Here is a 14,616-nt window from a genome sequence, read left to right on the forward strand (position 1 = left end):
TTTACACCCATAGACACAATTTTTTAAAGTAAACAACGTTTCATTGGTATTGGTTGCCGAGTGACGGGCATCTTAATGGTATAACAGTGGAATGCATGCGAACGCATTGCAAACACATACGTGATTAACTTGAATTTCCATCCATTAACTCAGTTTACGCAAACTTTTGGACGGGGTGAAATACAGATGTTACAGTAGTACACGATGTAATTGTCAGAGGGCCAACCAAACACCAGACATCAACATAAGCTTGATGTACGATTTATGATGACTACCTTCGCGATACTTCGTTGAAAAAAAATGACCGACAACAACAAAGAGGAATATGATCATGACTGTAAAAACCTTGCAACCGTAACCTTAGACTTAAAATTTGTTATCGTTTTATTTTATTTTATTAGTATTTGCGAGTGGATGCGACGACATGGGTGCAACTTCTATGCGTTAAAATGTCTAAAATTCCACGTTGTTGCAAATGTACGTTCAAATTTTAAATGCGTACTAAAATCTGTGTTGCAAATGTAGCAATTAGCACGCTGCAGCCAGCCATTCTTGAGACAATCGTTCTTGAGTCTAGACAATCGGAAAGATAGTTTTCTACGTGATCTCGGAAGACAACCCAATTGCAAAAACGTGAAGCATTCCAGACGAAACAAAAATAAGATCATGCTTAATATGGCAGATTTGCTTTTTATGCAGTGAACAAAATGAAAAAATGCGCTTTGAAGGCGGAGTAAATTAAATTATTGTAGGATGAAATACGATAGAATTAGAAAAGGGCAAAATTCGGTGCTTGGGAAATCCCCTCTATGTTTGATGTTGCACTAGAGATAAATTTCCATTCCCTAATCATTTGCTTTGTCAAGTCAATGGCTTTATCATGAAATGTTCAGTGGAGTTTCGACTCATATCATATGTATAGATTTCCACATAATTTTACGTCAAGTCTGCTAAAAGCCACTCCTATAATGTTCTGATATATAAATATATTGCAAACTGATGAATTTTATCAGTACCGATGATTGGTGAATAAAATGAAGTAAATGCTTCATTCATATTCATTGGCTGGTGAATATCTCCATCCCTTTCAAATAAATTAAATTGCTCAAGGATATACCGGTATGTCTTCGTGTGATCTAATCCATGGAGGTGCTCTTAGAGTTGCTGTGAAAAAAAAAGACACTGTGTGAGGAGTAAAATGGTGGCCGAAAACTTGATAATCTGGTTTTGAAGTTTATTTATAATCTGGTTTTGAAGTTTATTTATAACCATTGAATATAAATTAAATAATTAATGTTTCTCTTTTGCAAGCATTCCTGAGCGGTAAAATGCCAAAGAAATGAACCATTTTTTCAATTGGATTGTTTTATCCGGAAACAGATTGACTATATTAGACTGGATTGTTGGAGTGAAACATTCCATTTCCAAACAGGCAACCTGGAAGAAGTTCTGAAGTCTAAAGGCGTCAGTTTGCAACCCAACAGATAAGAAAAGTCACTGCAAGGTAAATTTGATTTTTTTGGTTCAAAGACTCAGAGTACGGACAGTTACCCAATCTAAGTGACTTGGCAGAAAGACTTGGCGCTTGGAAATAACTTTGATGGGGGAAAACGGTTTAACGCCGATTAATGTGATAGAAAAATAAGGAATTCAATAGCTTGTTTCAGTGGTTCCGAACACTAAAATATTTTAGATCATGATTAAAATATCCCGATGCACTCCGGCAATCTTGAGGCCTGCAGACATAATTTTTTCATTTTTTATGAAATCATTAATTTAAACATTGGTTATCCCATGAAAATCGAAGAATAAGGCATGAACATATTCTGATTTTAGAAAAAAAACGAATGATTCAGCTAGATACACGTGCAGAAATATTTTTCAAAAATTTGTTGAAATAGTTTACATTTGTTTCATTGAACTCTAATATGTCCATTTTAGGTTTCCAATTTCTTCGTAGTTTCTGGAAAAATTTAAAAAATGAGCATCATTCCATCAATTCTGTGCAGGATCTCTATGATCGTCTTTATGGTTTTAATAACTGCATCGTTTATCTCCGGAGTTTGTAAGTTTTGCCTTTATTGCATACTCCATTACGTATTATAACATAACGTTGTAAAGATTTAGGAAATCCTGCTTCAATTTTTCGTTTCAAGTTTCGTAAATTTTGAATAAAATACAAATCTGAAGTCATCGTACACAGATGACAAGATATTTTACAAGTAGGAGTGAACTACAAAAATAAGAAAGATTATGAAATATTGAACTATTCTAATCTTTCTTGCGTTTATCAAACTTTTTCAGTTGGTCGTTTTAGTTCTGAAGGTGTCAGTCCAGAATCTGCGCAGACATTCCGAGGTAAATTATGAATATATATGACTCAATAGCAATTTTCGAAAACTGTATGAATCTATCCCAAATCAGGTTGCAGATATGCAGATAAATTGCGCCGGGAAAATACCTGCAATAAACCCTGATGCATTAACAACTTGGTATGCATCTGATTTATTTTACTAATTTTCTCTCAGAACATGCAGGCAACGTCAATGATCGAGAAATGTTATTTTATAGAAAATCCTAGTTCATTGGAATTAATTTACGGATTATTCATAAATATATATTATAAACTAGTCAATATGAAAATTTGTGTTATGTCGACTGGTAAACTTGTGGAATATCCATCTTAAAGTCATATACACAAAGTAATCGAACACAAATCGTGAGTATTGAGGCAATTTTGGCACTTAATGAACGAAATTCATGCAAGAAAACACGGTTAAAACATGATTAATGACTTCGCATGATTTTTAAAAGACAATAATTTTTATTCGGCTTTTATTTGCATTTATTCTTTTTTCACATTTCTGTAGCCGTTAATTTGAATGTATATAACTTGGTTTTTCAATGGATATTATATACGGTATTTCGTCATTTAAGTAAGACATATTAGTAGTTACGTCCTAGAAAGATTCTAAATTTGAAAACAGTTAGAAATTACTCCTCTTTTGAGACATTTTTTTTTTTCATTTTGTTCATTGCAATATGAACAATTTCTCAATATTGAACATGAACTTTTTTATTTATTTTGTCTGGAATGCTTCGCGTTTTTACATTTGTGTTGTCTTCCAGGATCGAGTAGGAGAAATATATGCATCCGATATAAAGTTCACAATGGTCCAAGTAAAACATTGTACATAAATTACTTGTGCTTTTACATTATTTATGTATATTTTAGTCGAACTAGATTTGCCCACGTTCCCCCATTTGCCCATGTTCACGTCAAATTTGTCTGTCTACTTCGTAATGTGTATAATCCAACTTCGAAAAAATATCTTGAAAAGAGCATTGCGTCATCAAACAATAAAGTTGCTGCTAATGATGCGAGCAAAATTCGAGTATTTGAGTGATCTATGTATCGGAAGCGTAACGGCCAATAATTACTTATCGATCTTAAGATCGGTAAGTATGTTGAGAGATATTTGTCTGTTTGTTTGTTAGATGAACGCTATATCTCACGAAGGCGATGTTTAATCTGCTCCAAATTTTGCATGTGCATTCATCATATCTCGGACCAGAACCTATGAATTTTGGATAAATTTTGTTGTATATTTAGCGAGTTATTAATTAATTAGTGATGGGACACGGGTGTACCTATAGAATCATGAATAGAAACCGCAGTTTCGATCGATAAGTCTTCGGTCTCCGACCGATATTCTCGTTTATATTATTGTTCGCTTATCTTGGTATTTGGTGATATGCTACAGTTTATTCAATGGCTTATTATTGCACCACAATTGGATTTGGACGTAACGTTAGTTTCATTAACTTTGCATTCGAGTACATTTGCACCCGTGAACATTTACACCGACAGACACTATTCTTTAAAGTAAACGAAGTTATATTGACATCCTAATGGTATAATTTATAAATCTATATGCTATGTTAATCTTGCTTGTGTTTATCAAAATGTCTTTTTCTCAGAGAGAGTACTGCACCCTGGAGGTGGGAGCCCAGAATCTGTGCATAGGTAAATTCTATATAACGTTCAGTAACAATACGTGAAACAAAATCTAATGGTGGCATCACAGCGAGAAGCCTCTGGATGATTGAATTCAATTATAAATTTTATTACAGAAAACTTCAATGATCAAGAAATATTATCTTATGAAAAGACTTAGTTCCAGTGCCGGTTTTAAATATAACATATAGACGGATTCAATATATACATAGAACACAAGATATTTTAAGGATTTATAATATGGCAATGAGTTGAAGAATGCCTATCCAAATGCTTTACACACGACATCAGCGCATACAAATCATCCTGAGCATGCGGAAAATATTACTACAATACATTTGTAATCAAAGCAATAAATTAATTTAAATAATGCTACGATTTATTATTGCGTGTATAAAGCAGTTGCTTTCGTAGATTATGCAGTTAGGTCGCTGGGATGGCAAACCTTTTTCAATGAATGAGTGACAAATTTATATTTTTACTCAAAAGTAGGGTGTGGGTCGTAAATATTTAGTCTATGTATGCATCTATTTTGCAAGTCTAATAATCCTTGGTTGGTATTGTGTGATTTTAATCGTCAATAATGTAGGACTTGTATCAGGACGATTTATAAAAGTCATGCGACAAAACACCAATTAGCATGCATAGTAATTACCGACGGCAATTGTTCTCAATTGTTTCCAAGAGAGTTTCACATATTTTTGATTAGCTTTCAATCGCCAAGCAGTCTCTACCATTCAGGCAATATAAGTAGTTTGTAATTGCTAGATTTGTCATTTATATTTTTCGTCTCCTAAATGTCAGTACATTTTTAATTGTTTATTGATCGAAAAAAAAACATGATGGATCACTTTGTGACCTAGTCAGGTAATACGAATGGTGGTAACTGTCGTCAGTAAATAAAATTAGATTCTTCGAATGAATTAGTGTTTCGGAAAAATGTTGGGAACAAATGATGGATCACTTTGTGGCCTAGTCAGGTAATACGTACGGTAGGTATTCTCAAATGCATGATTGCCTCCAGGTAAATTCATGTTGATAATAAACGAAGCACAACTCTAACACCGGTTGTGCTCCATTTATTATCAACAGGTGGTTATTCTCGTTAGTAAATATAATAAGATTAGTTCAATGAATGAGTGTTTTGAAAAAAATGTTGGCAACAAAGGATGGATCACTTTGTGACCTAGTCAGGTTATACGAACGGTGGTTATTCTCGTTAGTAAATAAAATGAGATAATTTGAATAAATGAGTGTTTTGAAAAAAACGTTGGCAACTCGTTAGAAACAACAGATTTAGATAATTATTCATAAAAAGTCACGTTTACAGGTTAAAGGGTAGTGTGCAATTTTGCACGATTACACGATTTAATCTACTGCATTCATTGCCGACACTTTATAAAACAATTTTAAAAAACGTTTGATGCATTGGAATATTTGAGCGTAATTTCCAACAGACGCATAGAGCTACTCAGGCTGAATCACATCTGCAGTGAACGTGTATGCTCGCCAAGACTGTAAACCCGCCGAATATTCCGTGTGCTGCGAAGTTACACAGTAGGCTCGATAATATGATGACGCGATTTAAAAGCTTTATTATTCAGCAGAAATGCACAGATTGAAAATACAGACTGAGAACACGCCACACCTTAATCCGTAGTCAGACAAAGGATAGAGAATAGCATGATAATCAGGGTCACGTAAACAGTGGCGTTCGGAGCCTGATATTAATAGTCAAACCTACTTCATTTGAACCAATCCGTGGCTTTAACTTACACATTCCTATAAGCGACCTCAAGAGAGCATAAACAAAACAACAAACACCGCTAACTCCGATCAAGTCCTTAATGGATAACAGCTCTGGTTGTTATGGCGACATGACGTATCTGCCCTTAAATCTAGTGGGAATGAACAAAACGTTTTTTTGATTGCGCTGTACCAAATTATGCAAACTGTAATTCATTCTAAGAGCAATGCTAGACAAGAGTCGTATTCGTGAGGCTTTGCTTTTTAACTTCTATAGATGGGGTTGTAACTTAATTTTATATTCGACAAAATGTTATTAAAAAGTGATTCAAGCTGACAGTAATTGCACTGATGTTGTTCTTCTTAATGTAAGTTTATTTCGGTTTCGAACTCGGTTTAAAAAAGAACAATAGGTCGTGATTGTTGCAAATAGTGTGTGGAATTTCCGGTCTAAATATTGCAAAATCGTGAGTACAAATAATGTCGTGGTAAATGCTATGTTGAGGTCACACAAAAAAAAAGATAAATGAGAACTAATTTGTAACCGACCTATCACAACTGAAGCTATTTGATATACCTGCTGTCAAATTACAGCTCAATATGCCTTCCACAAAGGAAGCTATTCGAATGGTGATTGGGATCATATATCCATGTATATACCCAACTATAGGCACGATAACGAAAAAATCATACCAATAGCAACGATATTGCTCTAAGATAACAATGTTGATCATGACGCACTTAAGAGCTATCGTAGACGTTTCTATATGGTTCAAAGAGAACACCAATTCTTCATATTAACTTGTTATTTATGTATTGATCAACGAATTTGTAGGTTGCACTTTCAGGCCGTTTTCAATTTGTTCCTTCAAAACAGCTTTTAGTTAGACCATGCTCCGAACTTGAGATACGGAAATTGCATATTGTTGTAACTTTGTCTCAGACAATGATATACACCCGAAATAGTAATAACATCCTTGTAACATCTGTCACAAACAAAAATTAGAAAAAAGGCTCATCCCGTCGTTCATAGTGTGACGGTGTATGGATACTCATTGACTTACCAATTTACCTTTTCAATTAGATTTATTTTGATTTAATGTATAATAATCATAAGTATACGTATGTTGCAAAAAGTCATTTGGCATTTCACGGCAAATGACGCCGTTTTCCAAAAGTTTTATTCGAGGAACGTCGTGCTTTGTGACATAATTTATGAACTTATGAATTATATTGAAACTTACCTAATAAACACGTGAGCCAATGATTAGGGTCGATTGTTGAATATGTAACATTTGGACTATATAACTAGCTTAATCGTGGATAGATTTTAGTCGTTGCCTCGGAGATACTACTATTGCGCAGAAATCATGAAAGAATTGCCTTGCACTGATGCAACATATTATGTATAATTTCACGCGTAGATAGCGTTAAATAAAACAATTTCAGGCTTTCAGATTATATTACTTATTACGATTTTCGTGTTTTGTAGCCTACATAATTTTTTTGTCTCACGTCTCACGATTTATATAAGTTAGAATTAAATGTTGAAAATTCGCATGAATGGAATTATACTTCCACTTAGATTTTCGAACTTCAAGTTTGGTGGAACCTAAACGTATTGTTTTAGCCTTTGCCCGAGTGGCTTTGTGTGTGTGTGTGGTATGAAAGTATATGGCGCTTTAAACAATTTAAGTCTTTTGCGCCAGACAATTTAAATCAAACTTTGTATATGCCTATAATACTCTCTTGGTAGATTTCACAAAATCAACAAGAGCAGAGAAAATGCTAGGGTCGCGTAAGATAGCTTTGAGTTGAAAATCAATGCCATAATCGCGGCATTTCATCTTTAGTATGCGTCTTTCATTTCTATATGCACGACAGTTCATTAGAAAATGTTCTACTGTCTCTGGAACATTACAGAAAGCGCAAAGTCCATTATTATGGCATCCTATTTTATGGAGGTGCTTATTCAAACGGCAACGTATACCGTCTGCAGTCGAAATAAAATTTTGTTCATCATCGTGGTGATCAAGTGGAATTCTTGATGCTGTCCTCAACTGAGGGAAAAATTGTCTTGTAATGAAGCTCTTGGTCACTGTGTATATAATGTTGATCCCATTTATTAGCGCAGAATTGTTTGAATTTGTGATTTGACTTCGTTTTGTGATTGGGATAATCTTTTGTCCACATCAACTTTCGCCGCTGATACCTTTGCTATTTTGTCGGCGACTTCGTTACCCGGAATGCCAACATGTCCTAGAGCCCATAGTAGTGTGATTTTGCATCCTTGTAGTCCGGCAGATAAGGGGACCTTTTTGGCCCAAGTTTGATTTCAGACATAAAGTTTTTTATATTTGTGATTATTCATATTGGGGTCATTGCCCATCATTTCTACATGGGTGTGGAGTTTGCAGCCTTGAGCACTTTTTTTACGGCTCGATATTTGTATTAGTGTTTTTTGTCAAACCTGTGCATCATGATGACGCACAACCTGAACCATAACCTGTAACAATACTATGTTCAGGTTGTGCGCAATCTTGGTGCACAAACTACGCAAGCACCAAATTTACTAAGAAATAAAATCAATAACTTTTAGGTATTTGTTGAGCCCAGCTATGGAAATACTGTCGAAACATACGCGTAAAATAAAGAGTACTATTTCAAAATACCCGTTTTTTGTTGCAATTAACAATACAAGCCTGCTAATGCAGTCGCCAGTGGTTCAAGAGGATATACACCCGGTAGAGAACAGTCAATTATTTGTTAGCGAGAATTGTCATGCAGCGGGATGATCACGACGACGGAGTGAAAGATAATGATATCACGAGAACAAGAATGAGAAAATTGCTTCATTTTGTAGTATATCCCTGGGAAAGAATGTAGTTCATTCTTATGTTCCATGCCAATGCTTTTCAAACTACCAAAGACTCTCAACACTTTTGCTTCTTCTCTTCTATAAAAATACATTGTTATTATATATTCGCATTTCCATCTGTTTGTTCGTGCTCCCAGATAACCGATCAGCGGCCTCCAAGGAGGACGGGGTCCCCTTCTAAGAAACCCTGTCATAAACTAAAAGAGGCAACCGTGCTTCTCTTGCATGTTGTCATGCTGTCCCTGGAATTCAGCTACAACAAAAATTTCACGAAAACGGATTTTTAAATTTTATGATTTTATTAATATTCTCAACAATGAATGATATACGGGTGGTAAAATGCCAATTTATTCCAACAACATGATCATGTTTTGCAATTTACAACCAATATTTTGTATGTAACTTTGTTTGACAGAGCCCCAAGAGCTCTAACTACAAATATCAAAAATGTGAGGCCAAAATAGTCACACTACAACATTGTCAAATGTGCTGTATTTACGATAGATAACAGGTTTACCAAAACGAATTACATGAAAAAATGTAAAATAAAGATCAATTCAGCAATATCTACTTGGTGATATGCATCTGTTGACGATTTTATGTGTTTGTTTGGGAAGTTTAATAACAGAATTAATTGTGGTTGTTGGGGATGTTTTAAAAAAGGTTGCATGGAAAAAAGTTTTCACAAAATGTCAAGGTTTGATAGTAGTAGAGAAGTAGAAAAAATACTCCCATGATTGTTTTTTTCATTTGATAACCGCGCCACAGAACTTCCCCGATAAGTATACGCAATTGCGAGAGGCAGAAATGCCAAGATGGGATTTCATCGCATTACAAACCAATATTAGCAATTCTTATATATATTCGCGCATTCCCATCTGAACAGCGTGGAAAAGATTATACCCATCTACACACTTTAAGAACTATGTCGGATGAGCGTCATATTATCGAATATCAGTAAAGGAATAGTGCAATGGGAAAAGACATATAAGGCGGAACTCTCAGTAGTATGCAATCAAATAATCTTATTGTAGAATGTATATTTAAATACATTTCGTCACGCCAACTGCAGTCCGAAACTTTTTGTCTCTGGCTGAGCTTAGATACCAATTGGCACTCATGTCAACTGGTAAGACTGTAAGAGGCACGCGAAGGAGCAGATACTAAGAGTATCCATCCCCAGCTGTCATTTGAGTGGGTACTGCTGTTTTTATTGCAGATGGTACTGATCTTTTTGTATTAAAGATTTACTGGCATCTCCGATTTACGGATGTTGGAAACCAACACGCAATATTACAAAACTTACTTTCAACACGCGGTTTGAATGAGTGAAAAAGCTGAAACTAGTATTCTTTAGAACAGCATACAAATTCTATGGAATGAAATCATACACAAAAGCTCGTCAAAAACCTATAGCTCAATAATCAAGTGGAATTTGATGCATGTGCGCAAAAATGTGCGCGTTACTACGTACAACTGAAGCACGCAGGAAAATGTTTGTGATGTACTAGTATTCAAAACGTTTGACGCAACTATGTTGGCATAACAGGTGCACATCTCGGTTTCGCATACGCATACCTTCTATCTTCACAAGGATATATTAATTTTGCCAAAGTCAATGCAGCACTGAAAGGTTGCGGTTCTTCCAAAAGAAAACACGTTACACATCTTTAGATACCAGTGGATGGTTTTACATGGCCTTGTTCAGAGTGAAAGACGAGGTCAAATATTCCAATCCAATTCAACTAATAAAATATTTCCCAAGTCCCTAAGCTTAAACTAGGAAAACGAAATGCGCGCGGCAACGCAAATGTAGTTTGAAGAGCGCAATAGAAAGTGGCTAGATGGTGTCGATGGATCTTGGCTTGTATTAGTGAAATAAACTACCATTTATTCTACTAAAATTGAATTTCTAACATTGTAAGGAAATTCAATGTTACTATGTATGCAAAACTAAACCATGTAGTTATGAAATTATTGTTTTTAACAAAAAGGCGCTCCTGAAGTATTCGTGCCAAGATGGCGCTCAACCTGAACATTGTATGTTTACCAGGTTAGGATTCAGGATGTGCGTCATCATGGACCGAATACTTAAATCCACTTAAAGAAAATTGCTCAACATTATATACTCCACACCCACCTGGGTATCATTATATATGTCATATACATTATATCTAAGCAATAAAAAAAACTTTATGTCCCAAAACAATGTTAAGGCCCGATTCTGCCGGACTATTGATCCTGTAACTCAAAAAGACAAGTCTGAATATTTGAAGATATATTACTAATTTGATCCAAGTCATTATTTATAGCGTGTATGGCAGACATACAATCCGTTATGATAAGTATATTTCCTTTATAGTTATTTTTTGATCATGTAAGGGCACTATATATTGCAAAAACTTCGCAATCAAACGAGGAACAGTCTTTGTCTAGCCTAAAACCTATACGAGAATTATTATATGGAACATAAACCGCAGCATCGCATTTGTCATCAATCTTTGATCCATCCGTATAGACATGCACGTGTGATTGATAAGATTCATTCATATAATCTAAACTTATAGCCTTTGTTCGGTCGGGCGTATACCAAGAAAAAATTATATTCGATAATGCATCGTCAATATTAATTTTGTCAAAATACCATGGAGAATTTCTTCGGGTTTAATAATACTAATATCCAATTTGTCAATATCGAAAGTCCTTGCAATTATACCAAATGTACGAAATGTTGGAGAGTTGGGATATATCTCATGCCATGAGTGTTCGATGGCTTCGTGGCAAGGATGGTCAACAAATGTTAGCAGTTTAGCCTTATATAAAAGGCTACTCATCATGCCACCGGCAGCGATGCGTAGACATTGAGATTGGATAATTTCGATTTTTCTTATGGCATTTATTGCAATTCTGTGTGTGTGTGCTTTGTATATATTGACATTAAACGCGACGCAAAATTTAATGTAAGTTAGGTCACTGGTATCTTTTGCAACATCTGCCAATTTGATCATTCGTAAGAAAATATGAGGTAGAACAGTAACTAGCTTGAATTTTTGTGCGTCAATATATATTAGAGGCAAGTTGATAATTCCATTAGTTGCAGGGAAATATGTGGCAAATCTTGAACTCGTGATTTACACCAAATACAATAAGCGCAAGTTCGGTATTCACATTGCAACAACAGCATGGATATGGCTGCAAATTGAATAATGTCTTTGATGGTATCAAGAAGTGTATTCCCTATTTGGCCTGCGCACAAAAATTTACTTGCGTTTTCCAAATTAGCCAAGTCCTATATTTCCAACAAGTTAATACAGTTTTACTCACCCATTTTTCGTCTTGTTCACAAGGATAAGATTGCCAACTGTTTCAAGGTTCATCAAAAAAAATTGTGTTTATGAATATTACATACCTGACAATCAAACGCACAACTAGACAGTGGCTCAAAAATCATGAAAAAAATTAATTTTCACTTCCGAAAATACTCGGTTAAGAGGAACATATTCTGATGTTTCTAAAGATTTCTAACCTTTCAATATTATATAAACTTGCGCGACCTTATATGCCGGTTTTTCGACGCTCCCGTAGTATGTGCACCAAGATGGCGGACACTGGAACTTAGTATGTGTACCAGGTTTGGATTAGGCCATCATTTTATTCTAATTTTCCGAGTTAGGAGTTTGGAGATTAGCTGAATGACTCACGTAGTATTAGTACCTGAAATTATGGCCTAACCCTAACCTGGTACACATACTACGTTCACGTGTCCGCCATCTTGGTTCACATACTACGGGAGTACCAGTTGTTCTCACTCACTCACTTCGCTCACTCACTCAGTGATTTTAGGAAAATATTTATAGAAAGATTTTTTATTTTTCACACGTCATTCAAAATATTATATTACAATATTAATATTTACAATGCGGCATTCTACAGTGAAGTGAATTATTTGTTCAACAATGGCAAATACAAATTTCTTTTATTTTGTGATTGCACTGATGATCATTACAGCTTTCTTCTTCGTGCAAGTCAATGCGGAACCTAGAGGACCTCATTCAAACGGCCGTACGTATATAATGATGAATTATTTGTTAAAAATATATTTTTATTCTAATATTAATATATCTCCAGTGTGTACGCCTTAAATATTTTTTCTGAATTCCTGCAAATTAAAACATAGTTTGCAAATTTTATTATTTATTTTCAATATCTGACATTTTTACAAAATAATCAACATCATGAAAAATACCGCAGCGTATCCAATTTTCCTGTTTTCAATTTGTTGGACTGATTTCACGTTCTCGTGATTTATGATCTATTGATCTAATAACTCAGCTTTGAAATAATTTTATCCATTAATTAGTAAATAAAATAGATACAGATTCTGTTAAATATTCACCACAAACTTCTGTTTTTATTTAGTTCTCGATGAAGCTAACGGATACAATTTTGATGGAGAGTAAGTTCATAATAAGTTTATATTATATTTTTATTATTTTCAACGTTTGATTACTCCTAAAAATTAAAATATTTGTAAGCAGTTACATAGCATTTTTTTTTAGATCTTTTCAACTTTGATTTTCTTCGGACGTCTTCATGCCTTATAATAAGTCATGTAATCAGTTCTCATAAAATACTGAAGCGAATATATCTCATTTATATTAATCAACCCTTTTTTTCATTTCAGATTGGATTCAAATTAGAATATATTCTCATGTTCTAGAAGGCCTATAAAAGTCAAAGACAACTTTTCTTTATGTAATGCCATTTCTATGTTATTATGGCTTTCTTCATATATATCATCCTGCATATTCACACGCAATCTACGAATGTTAGCAGTATGTTATTGTTTGTGTAATATCGATTGTTATCACACGTCATTCAAAAAATGTTAGTTTTCTTGTCATGTAACAAAAAATATGTATGATAACGGAAAACGCTATTTTCAATACTAATTTTATGGTATTTGGTAGAATACGACCACGTGGAACAATCCAGCTTTTTCCGACAAGGAATATAACGCAAATTCAGGAAATTAATCTATTTGAGCGTGACAGCTATTCAGAAGTATATACAAGATAAGAACTGTATTTGATGTACACATTTGTTTCACCTTATTATAAATAGAAAATAAAAATATCACTGCGAGAACATATAAATGAGGTGCGATGGGCACATTTGCCATCATCTGAAATATCATGAACTATGGCAGCGGTTCCCAAACTTTTGCGGCGCCAAATTACCATGGCGCACTTACACGAGAACAAAATGCTGCTTAAAAATAAAAAAAACTGGATTGTTAATGTGTAATTTATGTCTCTTATAGTGGGTAAACCTGTTGCATAAGGAATAAGAGTAAAAGGTTAATTCTTCTTTCTCATTTCTGCCTGATTTTTCCTCGAAATGCTAAATAAATTACCTATGTTCGCTAAACTAGGTTCACCAGATAAACAGTAGCTAACTGTAAACGGGTAAACTGTAGCTATTGCAGAAAGTCGTGTCTCTATTCTTAGGTAACAATAGACGAACAAGTACAAGTACACCAAAAATATAAAAGTTCAATATTTCATTGATAAAAAATGATAATATATCCGTCCCTAACAGCGACTGGCAACAATGCTTTTGCAGCCTTTACCCCATAGCAACACAATTGATCTTTTCATTTCTGTCAACTTGGGTTAATTCAGCGGTTCTCTTTCGGAGGTGCATCAATTTAAGGGGTCATTTGAATGTTTTTGGGGATACGAGAACTAGATGCTACTATGCATTCCAATTTGCTCCCTCAAATAATGATCTTTGGAAAACAAGATGTTGTAAATTTAAATCACCTACTATATAACATAGAATGACACTCACTGGAGCAAGATGAATTTACTGCGGTCTAAATCATTCGATCATTCTTTCAGAGTGGTATTCCCCTCGCAAAGTTTCCTGAACTCGTGAAATATTTTGCTGTATCGTTGTACACTCTGAAGTA

The 14,616-nt window shown here is 34.6% G+C and overlaps 2 long non-coding RNA genes across 2 annotated transcripts; both read left to right on the forward strand.

Moving 5' to 3' along the window:
• Positions 1–1,378: 1,378 nt before the first annotated feature.
• Positions 1,379–4,399, forward strand: LOC120344779 (uncharacterized). Its single transcript, XR_005569787.2, has 5 exons — positions 1,379–1,504; positions 1,942–2,065; positions 2,305–2,358; positions 3,982–4,027; positions 4,135–4,399. It is a non-coding gene; the product is annotated as an uncharacterized LOC120344779 (long non-coding RNA).
• An 8,174-nt stretch (positions 4,400–12,573) lies between these two features.
• On the forward strand, positions 12,574–13,594 carry LOC120344966 (uncharacterized). Its single transcript, XR_005569800.2, has 3 exons — positions 12,574–12,704; positions 13,062–13,098; positions 13,327–13,594. It is a non-coding gene; the product is annotated as an uncharacterized LOC120344966 (long non-coding RNA).
• Positions 13,595–14,616: the final 1,022 nt, after the last annotated feature.

The sequence above is a fragment of the Styela clava genome, chromosome 5, assembly GCF_964204865.1.
Source record: "Styela clava chromosome 5, kaStyClav1.hap1.2, whole genome shotgun sequence".
Taxonomy (NCBI): Eukaryota; Metazoa; Chordata; class Ascidiacea; order Stolidobranchia; family Styelidae; genus Styela; species Styela clava.